At 37.7% G+C, this 16,367-nt stretch overlaps 1 protein-coding gene across 7 annotated transcripts in view; it reads left to right on the top strand.

The window, feature by feature from the left end:
- FTCDNL1 (formiminotransferase cyclodeaminase N-terminal like) overlaps positions 1-16,367 on the top strand; it is a 387,434-nt gene that overhangs the window by 188,192 nt on the left and 182,875 nt on the right. For 3 of the 7 annotated variants that reach the window (XR_014830080.1, XR_014830077.1, XR_014830081.1), the window contains one exon: positions 11,178-11,268. The exons of the other annotated variants lie outside the window; for them this stretch is intronic. The gene's annotated coding sequence lies outside the window, so the exon portion shown is untranslated. The remainder of the gene's footprint in view (positions 1-11,177; positions 11,269-16,367) is intronic. 7 annotated transcript variants of the gene reach the window in all.

Raw genomic sequence — 16,367 nt, 5'->3', positions numbered from 1 at the left:
ACCCAAGCTAGAGAACAGATGTCTTTATTTCAGGACAGTAGCCTGGGTCAATTTCTGAACTTACTCGTATGCCCTTTTTTCTCTTCTCTCCTGATCCTGCATAATATGCAGATATTCAGAGCCTCTCATATTCCAAACCCTGCAAATATTCAGAGAGAAATCTTGGCTTTTCTATTTCTTCTCCCACAGCATTTCATCACTCTAGTTTTCTAGAGTATCAAGCAACCCTTTGGAAGATATTAATCACACTTTTCTTATATTCTCAAAATCCAAATGATTCTAGAGACTGAACCAGAAAAGCAAGAGTATTTCCACTTTCCTTCCTCTTTTCCATACCTTATATATCTCTATACAAACCCAGGGACTTGCCACACCAAAGCAGAACTCTCCTTCAAGATGACAGAGGAGAGAGAATGAGCAGGTGAAAGCAAAGTTCTCCTTAGCCCAGGTATTGGGAGTGGGGGAGGGGTGGGTTGTGTAGCAAGGAGGAGAAAGCTGGGAAATCACAAAGTAATATAGTCATCCCAAGTATATTTCTAATTAACCATTTCTTTGCCAACATCATATAGATCACACACTATCTTCAACAGATGCACCATCTACTCTAAGAGGATGGGAAATGTGGTAATGTCTAACGTCGCACATGCCAATTTTGTACAGCTCTAACTTGTAGGAATTTCTTCTATTGTGGCAACATCTTCTCTTCAGAATCTTCACTTGTTCACCTACATCTGCCTCCAGGAAGAATGAGTCTTTATTATCCATAGTAGAAATACATGAATACAATATAGCTCCTAAATCTCATTTTTTCTGGTTTAAATCCCAGTTCCCTCAGTTAATCTTTATGTGACATGATTTTTCAGACTTCCCTCTCTTAGTTGCCTTTCTGGATGCTCCCTAGATTTTCAATGTTAAGATGGCTCAGAACCAAACTGAGTATTCCACCCTTACTCTTCTATCTTTATTATGATGTTTCATCTGCCCCATCTATTGTTCTGGCCTTTCAAAATCTAGTTGTCTGAAAATCACATGACATATCAAGGACCCAGAAATATGAAAGTTCTAATACAAAATAACAGCTGATGAGGGAGAGCAGTGGAACCAAATAAACTTAAATAAAAGTAACTACTTCATACTCATACAAAATTGAATGCAAAAATAATTCTTTTGAAATAAAATATTAAAAATTATTTTTAAAATTATAAAATGAGAAGGTAATAATTTAGTGTAATGATCTACATATAAATCCCTGATTGTATCAATAAAGGCCAGAAGTGTACAGGGGAAAGGAGAGAGGGAGTAAACACATACCAAACTCCTGATATCACTTAATGAAAATCATAGGTTTTGTTACATTCATGACTTTGATATTTTTGTGAAATATAAGTTTACATATGCTTTGAAAAACTTAGCAGCAATCACAAGTAAGACGAAAAAAACATAGACTGTCTATGTTCCAAATTTCTATGGAAGATAAAAGGAATCAAAACACCAATCAGAGAGTAAAACACAGGCACACACAAAATAAACAGCAAAACATTACCCTACAACAAAAGGAATAAACAAAATACTAAAACTAAGGTCAAATATCAGATACAATAATTGAAGTAAATTTTGTAAACTTTCCAATGAAAAAGCATACATTCTTTAGGATAAGCTTTGAAAAAGATAGGAAGGGGTTTCAAAAAAGACAAAGAAAAGAATAGGTGGATTTAAAACAAAATAGCACAAATGTTTAAAACAAAAACATAAAACATTACAATAAATAGAGCAGAAAATGGTTGCTCCCTTTGATATATAAAGAACACATAATAGTCAAGGAAAATAATTTATTTTCATTAGAAAAATGAATAATATACAATAACAATTCATAGAAAAAAACACAAATGGTAATATTTATGTGGAAAAATATTTAATGTCACTGTAGTCAATGAAATTCAAACCAAATGAAAAGAAAATTTGAGATTTTTTTTGCTTACTGGCTGCTTTTTGCCTAACAAATCAACAAAGAATTTGAAAGGGGAATATTTTGAATGAGAGTAAAATGGTTTTTTTCTCAAACCACTGGTGGTGGTGATATAAATTGGTGCAAACTTTCTGAGTTTAAGTTCAGTACTATGTATCAATAATCTTTTTTTTTTTGGTCTTTTTGCCTTTTCTTGGGCCGCTCCCACAGCATATGGAGGTTCCCAGGCTAGGGGTCAAATCGGAGCTGTAGCCACCGGCCTAAGCCAGAGCCACAGCAACGTGGGGTCCGAGCTGCTTCTGCAACGTACACCACACCTCACGGCAATGCCAAATCCTTAACCCACTGAGCAAGGCCAGGGATCGAACCCGCAACCTCATGGTTCCTAGTTGGATTCGTTAACCACTGCGCCACGACGGGAACTCCAATGTAGCAATAATCTTTAAAACATCTTTTTACTCAATAATTCCACTTCTGGAAATATACCATAAGGAAATAATCAGAAGTACATATAAATATTTTTTCATAATAAAGAAATTATTTATTTGTTAAAAATAATTAAAAATTTTAGATAATACATAATGATTAAATCAATCATAATGTGTGACTGAGTCACTAGAAATTGTTTTTAGAGTTTAATGACATGGAGTCGAAGATTATAATCAAATGCTGGTGAATAAAATGTATGATTTTAATCCTGTAAATGGTGTGTGTGCTTCCTCAACTCTAAATACATTTTTGATATTTTAATACTTCTTATTAGGACAAATTATCCCTTTAATATAATTCCTTTCTCAATCCCAAAGCTGCTTTTTTTTTTTTTTTTTTTTTTTTTTTTTTTTTTTTTTTAGCTATTTCTTGGGCGGCTCCCGCCACATATGAAGGTTCCCAGGCTAGGGGTCGAATCAGAGCTGCAGCCACCGGCCTACGCCAGAGCCACAGCAACGCGGGATCCGAGCCGCGTCTGCAACCTACACCACAGCTCACAGCAACGCCGGATCCTTAACCCACTGAGCAAGGGCAGGGACCGAACCCGCCACCTCATGGTTCCTAGTCGGATTCATTAACCACTGCGCCACGACGGGAACTCCCAAAGCTGTTTTTAAATTGAGGGATTATCTCACAATAAATTGCATTTTGGAGTCAAGAAACAGTGTGTCCCCCTGCTTTAAAAAATTGCTTGTATAATTAGAAAATATTATTTTTTTTCTGAATTAGAAAATTATGCCCTGTGGCATACTTGTAAAGGCTGCTTCTTGTTTTGGTATTTATTGAAACTATCTTATAGGAAGAGTTCCTCTCTGCCATGTTGATGAGATATGTCTATTACCTGCCCATCTATTTACCTTACTAAAGAGGGAATGAAGGTGTTCCAGCTGTGGTGCAAAGGGTTAAAAATCCAGTGTTGTCTCTGCGGCTGCTAGATTCGATCCCTGGTCCAGGAACTTCCATATGCCTTAAGTGTGGCTGAAAAACAAAAAAGAAAAATAGACAGGGAGAAAATGAAGCCTACTTGGAGTGGATTTTGAATATGAGTACACACTAGAGCCTATTGATCAGCATTTTGTTTTGTAAGGTCAACAGATCGCTTGTTTAATCGTCCTTTCTGGAATTTTGCAAGATAAAAATATCACATCTACTTACTGTTTCTAGATTCTGCTCCCAAATCTCATATTGCCCACTTTCTGAAAATCCAAGGACTTTGTTATTTCAGTCTCCTGACATATCTCAGGGTCTCCTTGATTCTATGGTGACCCCCACATTACCTGAAAGTCCTAGGGTGCAAGTCCTCTGGAGATGGAGTGTAGGATTCATTTAAGCAGCCCATTCTTTCAAGAAATTTGTGTACTCTTTTAACCCATGCTGGACTTCATAAATTTTTAAGATAATTTTCCTTGATTGAAGTACTTCTCTCATCTCCAGTACTGTACATTTTACTTTCTTGTTCACATCTGTGATCTAAACAGAGTTGAAATGATAGGTTTTATTGCCTTTGTCACTTTTGTAAGCTTTGGCTTATCAGCACATTGACGATTCTGACAATTTTCTTATACATTTCACAGTTTGTGTCCTTGGTTACGCAACCTTCTTTGCATTTATAAATGTATTCTTTCAAAATTTCAACTCATCGTAATTTCTGGGCAGTCTTACTGACATCTTTATCTTCATATTTACTCATAATAATGTGGTCAGAATTTCATTTTTAGAACCCTCATCTCTCTTAAGCCTTGTTCTCTTTCCCAGTCTCTCTTTATAAAGCCATATTTGAACTTTCTCTAAACGGTTTTTCAAAATTTTTGTTGTTGTTCTCAAGGCAGTGGGTACATGCCTGACTCTGATCAACAGTCTACATCTTAGATAATAGCAGTTCCATGGTGACATGATCACTCTCTCCTGCTTTAATGTTTCCAGAAAATGAAAGATTTAAATGAGCAGGAAACTTTGTCGAGATAATTAGGCTAAGTAATTGATATCAGTGAGTAGCTTTGTAGCAGGGATCTGCTTGGTCCTGACTGTTCACTTTTATTCTGTAACACAAAGTGAGAGCTGTCAGTTTTGGGTTTTGCCCTCAGGGAAATGCAACATGACTGGTTCGGCAACTTCAGCTATAACTTCGTTTGAAAAGCTTTAATGTCTACATACACACAGTATAGAAGAATACATAGTACACCCAGAGTGCATTGAAATCAAGACTCCAAAGGACCTCAACATGCTTCTCCAGGGCCCTGTAATTCATGACCACAATGAGCAGAACAGCAGTGTTCCTTGTTTATTCCATCTGAGTAACCCAATAGTAGTAAAATTAAAACTTCATAAACAAGAAGACATTGAACTCTTTAGCAAATTCAACTATGTTGTGAAAAAGCCCAAATAGGTTTTTCAATGCAGACATTTTGTCGAGACTCTTAATTTGTTTGTCAAACCCAAAATGTGGGAGTTTCAACAATTGTTATTTCTTTTCCATGTGGGATATAGCAATATAACAACTTATATTGTTAGCATTTTGTCCTAGCCTTTTTTAAGATTCCAGCTTAATTCTCAATTGAAATGATGATGTCTGTCATAGCTAAGGAGCATGTAAAGATATTTAACATGTGTTGGATGAGTGTTTGCCTAAAAAAGTCCATAGGTGTGAAGGTAGAAAATATTAGAACTTTAATTTATATTCATTGTTTGTCTCGTCAATTTTCATCTTTGTGGATATTTATAATATATAATAGTAATTTATAAAACATGTTAATAGATACATATAAATATATAACAGGGGTTAAAATTTATTGATTGTGGTGCATGCTCTAAAAAGCTGGGAACCATGCGTTTTGTAGAAAAGTGGTCCTCAACATTTTTATTATCTGTAATGTATATTTTATGTATTCACACACATATATGACATACATTTATGAAATGTAATATGTATTCTCCCAGAGCCTGGAGTTGATATTTTGCTACATTAAAAAATGGAGTCTTTTAGTATTTACTGAAAATCCAAGAGAAATAAATATGCTAGAGTATGGAAAAACAAGTTAAATTAACCAGTGAAATAGATATACAATGTAATATTACTCAGCCATCAAAAAGAATGAACGAATACCATTTGCAGCAACATGGACAGACCTAGAGATTCACACTAAGTGAAGTAAGTCAGATGGAGGGAGACAAGTATCATATGATATGGCTTGTATGTGGAATCTAAAACAGTGACACAAATGAACTTACAAAACAGAAATAGACTCACAGACATAGAAAACAAGTTTATGGTTACCAAAGGAGAAGGGGGGAGGGATAAATTAAGAGTTTGGGATTTGCAGATACACATACTATATATAAAATAGATAACTAACAAGGACCTACGGTGCAGCACAGGGAACTATATTCAATATCTTGTAATAACCTTTGATGGAAAATAATCTGAAAAAGTATATATATGTGTACATCTGTATGTATGTATATAACTTAAGCACTTTGCTATACACCTGAAACTGACACAACATTGTAAATCAACTATAATTCAATGAAAAAAAAAATAGGACCAGTTATGTCTGGTAAGCATTAGAATAGGCTACAGGAGAGACTTCTAGCTCTCCCTCAATAGTTATTCCTTCTCCTTCCTTAAGTAGTAGAGCCCGTGTTTTTTAAATGGTGTACATTCCTGTTTCCCTCAGTACCAATGCTATATATAACTAAGTTATAGCTAATGGGATCTAATCAGATGTGCCTTGGCTTATCAGTGACCATTTTGACAATTTTGTATGCAAATTCTGAGATGAGTCCTTACAAAGAAGGGGAATGCCATTCTCCCATTCCTGCTGTCAGGAATAAGGAAGTAATGGCTGAAAATCAAGCATTCGTCTTGAACCACAAGGAAGAAGCCACACAAGGAGGAGGATGAAGCCACAAGAAAGAAGCACCGTGGACTCACTATGCCAGCTCTGGACTGCTGATTTCCAGTTTGTCTTTATAGGGGAAGAAATTAACTTGTGTCTTGTTTAAAGCACTGTTGGTTGTTTTTTTGTTTGTTTGTTTGTTTTCGAGTTTTCAATGATCCACCATTGACTATAATCTAATGCAATAATTAATTGAGATTGTGAAATATTTCCTTGAATTGCGATATATTGAAGACTGCTTTACGAAACAGAACATATACTATGGATTTAGTTATACACACTACTTATTTGTCCACATTCATTGAATATTAATGAGTATATGCAGAGGAAAAGATACACTTTATTATAGTTAAAATAGGAAATATGAGTACAAACAACAATAAAAAGAGAGCTACAGTAAAAGAACTGTAGTTTAGAAAGAAAACATTATTAGGAGGAGCGAACAGTTGATCTTTGCCTGAAGCAACAAGATGTGGCAGGGGTTGTAGGGGTGTGTGTGCTCATGCAGGCACAAAACATGTTGAGAAAGCATGAAGTGTTCATAAGGAAGGGTAAATAGATGGGAGAGAAAATTGTCCTAAACTTGGTCTGAAATAAAATGGTTTTTGTGTATGGGACAGTTCACAACCAAGTTTCTTCTGGAAAGAAATTCGGATTCCTGATAAATGCTTAAGCAATATTCTGATAAACTTTAATACAATTAAGAGTTCTGAGAAATCAGCTCCTTACTGTCTCAGCTGATCTTTTTTAACCAGACAGGTGATTTTTTTTCCTGAATTCTGCCTGAAATTTTTATCTAAACATTGTTCCTAAAACACATCCCTACCAAGAGTGAATCCTTGAATTAACCTCTTTGGACCTCTTTGCCTGATAGCAAGAAAGAAAGAAAAATTTAGGCATAAGATTTATTTTAGCATAATCAGTGTACATATCATTATAGTTAATATACCAGGCTAAGTGATATTGGAAAGCAATGAATATTGAGCTAAGGAGTTAAATCTCTTTGGTGGTGAATGTGGAGCCACTTCAAGCTGCCAGAAACACAATGGAGGTTCAAATGTATGGCTGCTGAATTGCACTGAGTTGGATGCAATCCCAGTAGTGCCATAGGGCCAATCTCAGCCTTCACGCTTTTTGACCCATGTGGTTTATTTGTACGGTTGTCTCCCTTCTCCTTATGGAAAGTCTTCTCTCTTGGGCTGTCATGACATTGTACTGCCTTGATTCTTTTTTCCTCTCTACTTGCCCAGCTCTTTCACTACCAGTCTTTTGTATCCTTAGGCACGTCATTCCTTCTTCCAGCCTCTGGCTGCAGCCGTCCTGAAATGCTGTCCTGTGCCCTCCTCTCTCTGCCCATGCTTTCCCTTTGGCTTTTCATACCTGAAGGCACATCAGGACCTCCTGCAGCATAGTAAGTGTCTTTTACCACAGGCAATGTGAGAGCTCTTCCTATTAGCACTGTCTTGAAAACAGTAGGATAGATTTCCATAGATTTGGGCTGGGCTGTGATCTATTTGTGGGGGTGGACCAAATGACATCTCACTAATTTATCCCTAGATGAGGACCCTATGCTTAGGTCTTTGTGTTTTAACTTCAGAAAATCTGTCTGGCTTCAGCACTAAAGAACTACCTTAGGGAATACTTTCCAAATTCATACTAACAATGTAGCTTATGGCACATTTAAAACAGGTGCAATTGAAAGTCTCATTTTTCAAATCTGTGAAGTAGAATGAAAATATATGGTATGATTATATCAGGTTATTTTTCTTTCCCATATCTATTCCATCTCTATGCCTTGTTTATGCTTCTAATGTTGCAGTTGTCACAGGGAATTGTAATTTTGACTGTGAACTCCTTGAAAGCATGGACTTTATATATTTGCTTCTGTATCCCAATTGTTAAGCACATGCATAGCATTTAGTCCAAATAGAATTGAATAGATAAAATTTAACTAATTTAATTGACCAAATTCTATTTTGAATAGAATAGATCAAATTAGAATTTGATCAATTAAATTAAAAGGAAAAATGATGTCATTAAGAAAGACCAAAATATGAAACAAAAAATTGGAAACTAGATAAAAGGTAGAAATGAGAAGTTTTTAGAGGTCTGAATTCAATTCATGACGAATTTTAAAGAAATGGTAATTGGCTTTTATACTTTGCTATTTATCTTTTATTTCCAGTTGACATTCCCCTCTTCCTGACTTCCTTTGTGATTGTTTTAAAACAGATCTGCAAATCCTTTGACATTTCCACAGGAAAAAAGTGGCGATTAATTGTCCTCCCCTTAAACATAGGCCAGGCTTAATGACTCTAGTCTGCCAGATAAGATGAGGAAGAAGCAATCCTATGACACTTCTGCAGCTAGGTTGGGAGCAGCGATATAGCTTCTGCCCGACTCTGTATCTTGGGAGATGTGCCTTTGGGGGCCTGAGTTGCCACAGAAGAAGTCCAGATACCCTAAAGCTGCCATGACTCAAGGAACAAATTAGAAACACCACCTATGTGTAGCCACCAGCTGTTTGAGTCTTCCCAGCTGGGGCACCAGGCATATGAATGAAAAAGCCTTCCAAATGACCCCAGTCCCAGACGCCATTTACCTGTAACCTCATGAGAACATAAACTGCCCAATCGAGCCACTCCCAAATTCCTGACTCACAGAAATATGAAAGACAATAAGTGGTTATTATTTTTCAAGGCCAAGTTTTGGGGTGGTTTGCTATACAACAATAGGCTACAAACACACCCTCCTGCTCAATTCTTATCTCAGTCAGATTCACCCATTTAAGTGCATCATGCTTTTCAAAACATGTTGAGATTTACCTGTGATACATCTATGTATGTGCTTCTAAATTTTATTCCCATTTCTCATATTTCTCCCAGATAAAGCTAAAACAGGGGCCTTCTTGTGCCAGCTTGAGAGCTATGACTATGGAAATTCAAAACTTGAAGGCTTTCAGAGCTACCAAAACTGCCCATTCATTCACTGCCTGCCTAGGGAAAAAGCTATAGAGAGGGAAAGGGGCTACCAAGTGACTCTGGAAGTTGATTAGCAGATGACTAGAGTGCACTGGCATCTTGATGCAAACAAAATGTAGTTTTTTAGAGCAAAGCCACGTAAGCCTTGAAAAGAGATAATTTATCAGCTTTTCTATAACTAGAACATCAGAGGGTATGGCTCTGGGAGGGGGCAGTGTGACCTCACCAGTGTTAATTAAGCATCTAAGATTCTGAAGCAGGAACAACTATATACAAATATAATAAACCTTAAAAAAAAGAAGGAAGCTCTTATTTTTAGAGCTTTGAGTTTGATTATAGGACTTATGTTCTTCGACCTGACCAGAAGGGAGTTCTTTGTTCCTTTTAATATATAAGAGGTGCTTGGTTTGTTGGGTACTCTAGATGGGACAGAAACAACTCCTGGCCAAAACAGATAGAAAAGCCAACTAACCAGGGCAGTTTAGCTAATATTGCCACAGCTCAGCGATCAGTTGGAATAGGATATCAACCAGGCCACTCAAGCTAGGAGACAGCAGTCTGTGATTTTGGAGAGTTCTAGTAAATCTTTCACTTTCAAAATGGACCTGGCTGTGCTTAGCTCTTTGTGGAACTTGGGGAAACTGCCATTCACTTGTTAGACTTAACCTCTCAAGATTTGACTCTTCCCAAAGTTCGCTTTGTGGCTCAGTGGTTAACGAACCCAACTAGGATCCATGAGAATGTGGGTTCTATCCCTGGCCTCGCTCAGTGGGTTAAGGATCCGGCATTGCCATGAGTTGAGGTGTAGGCTCAGATCCCGCATTGCCGTGGCTGTGGTGTAAGCCAGCAGTTTGTAGCTCAGATTTGACTCCTAGCCTGGGAACTTCCATATGCCATGGGTGCAGCCCTAAAAAGCCAAAAAAAAAAAAAAAAAAAAAAAAGACAGAAAAAAAGCTTTGACTCCTCCAGAATATATAAAATGGGGTAGGCGCAGAGGTGGATGTGCCTATTTCCTTTAGACTTTCTTTGACTTGGTTGTTATTAGGATTCCTGCCTAATTAGGTGTGTTTTTCTCTGCCTGGAATGCCCTTCCCTCAACCTGGACCCACAGACTACCATCCCTTCATGAGCACAGACTCTTTGGATAGGTGTTGCCCAGAGCCCTCCCTCCTGCCATCAGAGCTGATCACTACCTCATTTACGCTGTCGCCACTGTGCACCCACCTCTCAAAGATCATTTTCCATGTTGTATGGTCAGTATTTGTTTTCAGACATCATTCACTATACTCTGAACCTTTATAAGGTCGGCCCTTAATTTTGTTTATTTGTTTGTTTTATTTTTTACCGAGGCTCAAAATCAGATGCTCTGTCTTCCCTAATTTCCTCATCCCACTCCCTGGCCAAGTAGTAGGTACTCTCCAAAATGGGTCTCAAGAGCCTTGCCAGTTGTGGAGAGACAGAAAGGCTTATCCATTGAATGTCTCTAGATTGCCTGGCAGAAAGCAGCTAAAATCAGTTCCCCCTATCACCACAGCAGGAGGGTCAGTAACTGGTCTCAACTTGCTGTCAAGTCTCCTAGGGATGTTGGGAAGCTGGCAGACCCGGCACTGGTATCTACTTCCCCCAAGCAGCTGGTAACCAAATTTAGAGTGTTATCTCCCAACATGCCCCCTTATCACAAGGCTTCTTTCATGAGAACCCTATAAAAAGAACGGAAGAGAGACCGGGGCTTTCTCCTGCAGCACACCCATGGTATGTCTGACGATGCCCAGTCCAACTACTCCACTTCCTGGGCTGCTGAGAAAAGGCGGGTCTACCTGTCGAGTGACCCTCTGTGTATCTCAGTCTGTTCCAGGTGGTGATTATGCGTGTTTGACTGGGCCCTTTGCCTGATACCAGGCCATAGCTCGGGGATCAAGTGATTGAGAGCGAATAAGTAAGTAAATGCAAAGTGCATGTACTTGGGAAACAAGTGGTTTGCATTAAAAAAGCTAATTTTTTATTATCTCTCAGCTCATGGCCACTCTCCTCATCTAGATGCCTCACTGAGGCACAAAGCTAGAGAGGCACATTCTGTTAACCATCTTGAACAGGGTTTCTCAACTCCCTCTTCATTTTGGTAGAACTTCCCTGATTTCTGCTCTTGACTCCAGTCAAAATTGAGTTTTGAATCCCATTATGCCCTCTGGAGGTGTGCCAGATGATCAGGGTGTTTCCTGATAACCCAGAAGGACAGCAAGTGACTGCAGGATGATGAACTCAATGGAAAGCTAGAACTAAGAACAAAAAAAAAAAATTTTTTCATTGTTGATGTCTGCCCAATTTGTCATCACAGAGGAAATATCTTTAGAGGAAATTTGATCAGTATTCCGTGCTCCAAAATAAAATATTAGGAGAATCTCTTCCTTTGGGTTAAAAACAGCAAGTTCTCTCTATGGCAAACATCTACCCCTTATCTTTCGGCAAATTTCAACAGATTCGTGGTGTGACTGTTAGCTCAAAAAGGAAACCAGTGCTCTCCCAGTGCATAAATCCATGTAAGGGTTATGCTTTCCGGTGGAAACAATGTTTTGTCTAATCACCCTTTGAAATTTTACCTTTGAGTTGTGATACTTGGGAAACTACTTTAATAGCCTCAAAACCAGGCAAAAACTCATTCTTTCAACTCTAGAGCTGTTTTGCTATTGCTTTATAACAGGTCTTACTCTTAATAGACTCTCCAGAATTATGTTTTATTATAACATTCTCTGAACTTCACCTAAAACTTTGTTATCTCTATGGAGATAACACAGATATCTAGAAAAGAGATGCATCATTGTATGAAACCATGGCAGGGATACAGGTAGGATAGTTAGTTCCTGAGTCTCCTAATTCTGTTCTTTTGTCATAAGCAGCATATTACTCCACTGGCTTTATGATTTAACAAACAAAAGGTTCAGCAGAAACTTTGGACATCAAATGGCCTTCATGAAACAATGTCTTGATGAGTTAAGTAAAAATGAATCAGAAACACATGGACCCAACTTTCCTTGAAATATAAGAGGGCATACAAATCAAGGCAAGGAGCACTTAACAAACACTGGGTTTGGGTTTCCTGAACCTGAAATGTTAAAATAATTAGCAAGGACTTATTGAGGCTGAAAAGTGATCAGTTCCAGTATTCCTAACTCAAAACTGAAATGAAAAGAGGCGGAAAGGTCCTAGAAGGGAGTAGCCATAGGGAGCAGGAAGACCTTTGAAAATTAGCTTTCTCCCCACACCACTTGTTTCCCAAAGCTCACAAATTTTGTCTTTATTTATTTCTTTTTCTTCTCTTTTGCTTTGACCCCCAAATTTCAGCTGAATACCTACCTAAAATACTCTGAATCAATTCAACACAAGTCTTTCTAGTCCCTTCTCAAAGGCAGAAAATGATGACATTTGGTAAGACAATGCTCTGTTCATTCTCAACTTGGAGATAAATTCATATATTGTCCATTCAGGAAGTTTGGATAAGTAATCAGGTTGAATTTATTTCTTAGTGAACTGGTCTTCTCAGCACTCCCCAAACCCAGAGAATAAATTCTTTCAGAAGGCACTTTAGAAAAGTTGTAATAAAGAATTATTACCTACTATAATATAGATCTTGAAGTAGACCATCATAAGCTTGGAGAAAAAAAAAACTTGACTTGTTAGAAACTGAGACAGCAGTTTCCTTGCTTGATCCCATACCATGTCTGGGATCCCCTGCTGTCAGCCCAGATCTTCTCCTTTCTTCCTCACAGAGGCCTCTGGGACTCAGCCTGCTTCCTCCATTCTTCCGCAGTTGCTTCCCTCCATCCTTTGTAATCTCCCCCACCCACCCCACCACATTCAATCTGGCTGCAGAGTGCAAAGCAATTTCCCACCACTACTCCAGAATGCTCATTATTTTTAGGGATTCTTTTAGAGATTTTATTGGGAATCGTCATGGGAAGCTGACTGGAGCCACAAAAATAACCATGGGGAATATCAGAGCTGACAGGGTAACCCCTAGTCTCTTGGTTCTTGACTTTGTCCACCGAAAGTTTGAATGCAGTGGTCCTGCCTTGCCTCTTTTCTCAGAAGGTAGATCTCAGCAAACAGACCCCCTCTTCTGAAGGTCAAGCAATCCTTCAAGATAGGCCTTGACCAAGCCGGAAGTTACCTCCCAGGTTGTATCATCAATGTTCCTTTGTATCAGAGGAGAAGTTTCTACTGTGAAGCTCTTTTGGTTAGAGGGCATTTGTTTACTATTGCTCTACACAGCCTAGAATTAGCTTCTTTAGTCATATTTCCATGTACCCCTTCCCACTAATGAAAAAATTAATTTTTCCAGCCATTTCAGACCTATCAATCAGAAGCAAACTTAAAAATATTTTTATTATTAAAATATAAAATACTTCGCTAATACTTTACTAATCAATATAGTATATGTTTATGTCAGTTAGGCCCAAATGTCTGGTACTATGAATTCAAGAATCAAGTATGTGATGTAATTCTCTTACAAATTGTGACAGTATTCAGCAAAACACAAGAGTCCTGGCCGAAGGGAGTGGCTTCATTAATTCATTTAATAAACACTATCACATTGCTTCCTCTATGGTCTCCACTGATAATATTGTAGCACATGATAAAAAAATAATAATAATCTTTTGAGTTTGGGGAACATCATTATGCCATTTGACACTCTCTTAGATGCAAGACCTTCTTTGAGATGTTTGTATCCATTCTTGACACTATAATAATATCTCCCTTCTACTGAGTACCTATTAGGAGGCAGACACATGACTTAAGTTTTTTCATTTAATCTTTGAACAACTCTATGAAATAGGTAATGTGAGCTATATTTCATAACTGAGCAAAGTTATACTCAGAGAAATTAATTTGTCCAATATTGAGCCACTGATAAAGTGAAAAAGTCCACATTTGAACCCAGATCCAACTCAAAAGCATATTGGACTCACCGCATTCCTGTTTTCTCAATTATTCAGAATAGAATATATAGCAAAGAAAGATGCTATATAAATCTGATGATAGGGTAATCATGGCCAGGAAAACCAATCTCACTATTTTATAATTACACCATTAGAGGTTCACAAAATGTCAGACCAGTAGGTAGGGCTATTTATGATTATCAGATCCAACCTTGTTTATACATAGACAACAACCTCTAGGAAAAGGATGTTGTCTTCAGAGTGACACTTAAGACAAAACCAAGCCTGTAATCAACTCATCCCACTTCTCAAGCCAGTGTGCTTTCCAATCCATCTACCATCTGAGATAACCAATCTAATTACATGCAATCAAAGGAGAAAAACTTCACCAAGAAAAAGCAACTCAAAAATCTACCTCATTTAAGCCTCAAAGCTGTTATGTCTAAGGTCATTGCCAAAGTAACCATTTCTTAAATCAAGAGATCTGGGGAGACTAATGAGTGTTTGGCATTGGGTTCCAATGGCTGTCCAGTCTTTGAATACACTGGTTTTTTTTGTTTTTGTTTTTGTCTTTTTAGGGCCACACCCATGGCATATGGAGATTCCCTGGCTAGGGGTCGAATCGGAGCTGTAGCTGCTGGCCTACACTACAGCCACAGCAATGCCAGATCTGAGCTGTATCTGTGACCTACACCACAGCTCATGGCAACGCTGGATCCTTATCCCATTGAATAAGGCCAGGGATCAAACCTGCATCCTCATGGATGCTTGTCAGATTTGTATCCGCTGAGCCCTGACGGGAACTCCTGAATACACTGTTGTTTTTGACAGCTGAAGGTCATGATGGAAGAAGGTAGGGTTATAATCTTTCAAAAGTCACATGTACCAATGATATGAGCACTTACCATAGTGGCATCACTGTCCTTGTATTTCACTTTTAGTATGTAGTCAGGTTTAGAGTCCCAGTTCAGTCAACCTATAATAGCTTTTGATTGCTTAGAGCTCCTTTTAGTCCTAAATCATCTCCCTGTGTTTTCTTTTTCTGTTTGCCACAGTCCTAGGAATTCAGCCTGTTTCCTATTTCAGTGTAAAAAATATGATAGTGCAACCACATTTATTTTATTGAATTTCTGTTATATGCAAACACTGTCCTAAATTCTTTACATGTATTGTTTTACTAAATTATGAAGTAAATCCTATTATTATTTCCATTTTATAGATGAGGAAACAGACAATGGAAAGTTAAGTAATGTTCTCAAGGTTAAACAATTAGTAAGTGGTTGAGCTGTTCTATACTATATGATTTTAATTCCTCCCTCCATAAAAGGTCTCTCAGTTCTTTGTTACTCCCAAAATACACACACATATTATCTGCCTCTCATCACATTAAAAGAAATAGGGTTTTTATTAACCCTAAGTTCCCAATCTTTCCCACTCTCTCCCCCTCCCCCTTGGCATCCACAAATCTGTTCTCCAAGTCCATGATTTTCTTTTCTGTGGAAACATTCATTTGTGCCCTATATTAGATTCCAGATATAAGTGATATCATATGGTATTTGTCTTTCTCTTTCTGACTTACTTCACTCAGTATGAGAGTCTCTAGTTCCATCCATGATGCTGCAAATGGCATAATGTTGTTCTTTTTATGGCTGAGTAGTATTCCATTATATATATATATATATATATATATATATATATATATATATATATACCACATCTTCCTAATCCAGTGAGAAAAGAGAGTGTATACATGTATGTGTAACTGGGTCACCATGCTGTATAGTGAAAAATTGACAAAACACTGTAAACCAGCTATAATGGAAAAAATTAAAAAATAAAAAGAAATAGGGTTTTGCTGGGAATTTCTGCTACAAAACAACAGAGAGCAACACGATATGAACACTGATAAGTTACAAGTTTACAGAATCTTATGAGGTTCTTTTAATTGTGATTTGTGGTCTGGAGCTTATGACTGCCTCCTGACATGACAAGTGGAAGCTCCAATAGTCTTTTGTTCCCTTCTCTTATTTACCCAGGGATAGCAGTTTTTTACTCATCTGTGCCTTTTTCTTTGCCTAAAGAAACTGGGGTGACTGAAAAC

This window comes from Sus scrofa, chromosome 15, assembly GCF_054392235.1.
Source record: "Sus scrofa isolate SSC_HxYL_T2T_F1_AM1 chromosome 15, Sscrofa_HxYL_maternal_Yorkshire_Landrace_v2.0, whole genome shotgun sequence".
Lineage (NCBI taxonomy): Eukaryota > Metazoa > Chordata > Mammalia > Artiodactyla > Suidae > Sus > Sus scrofa.
This window is presented reverse-complemented; position numbering and strand designations above follow the sequence as displayed.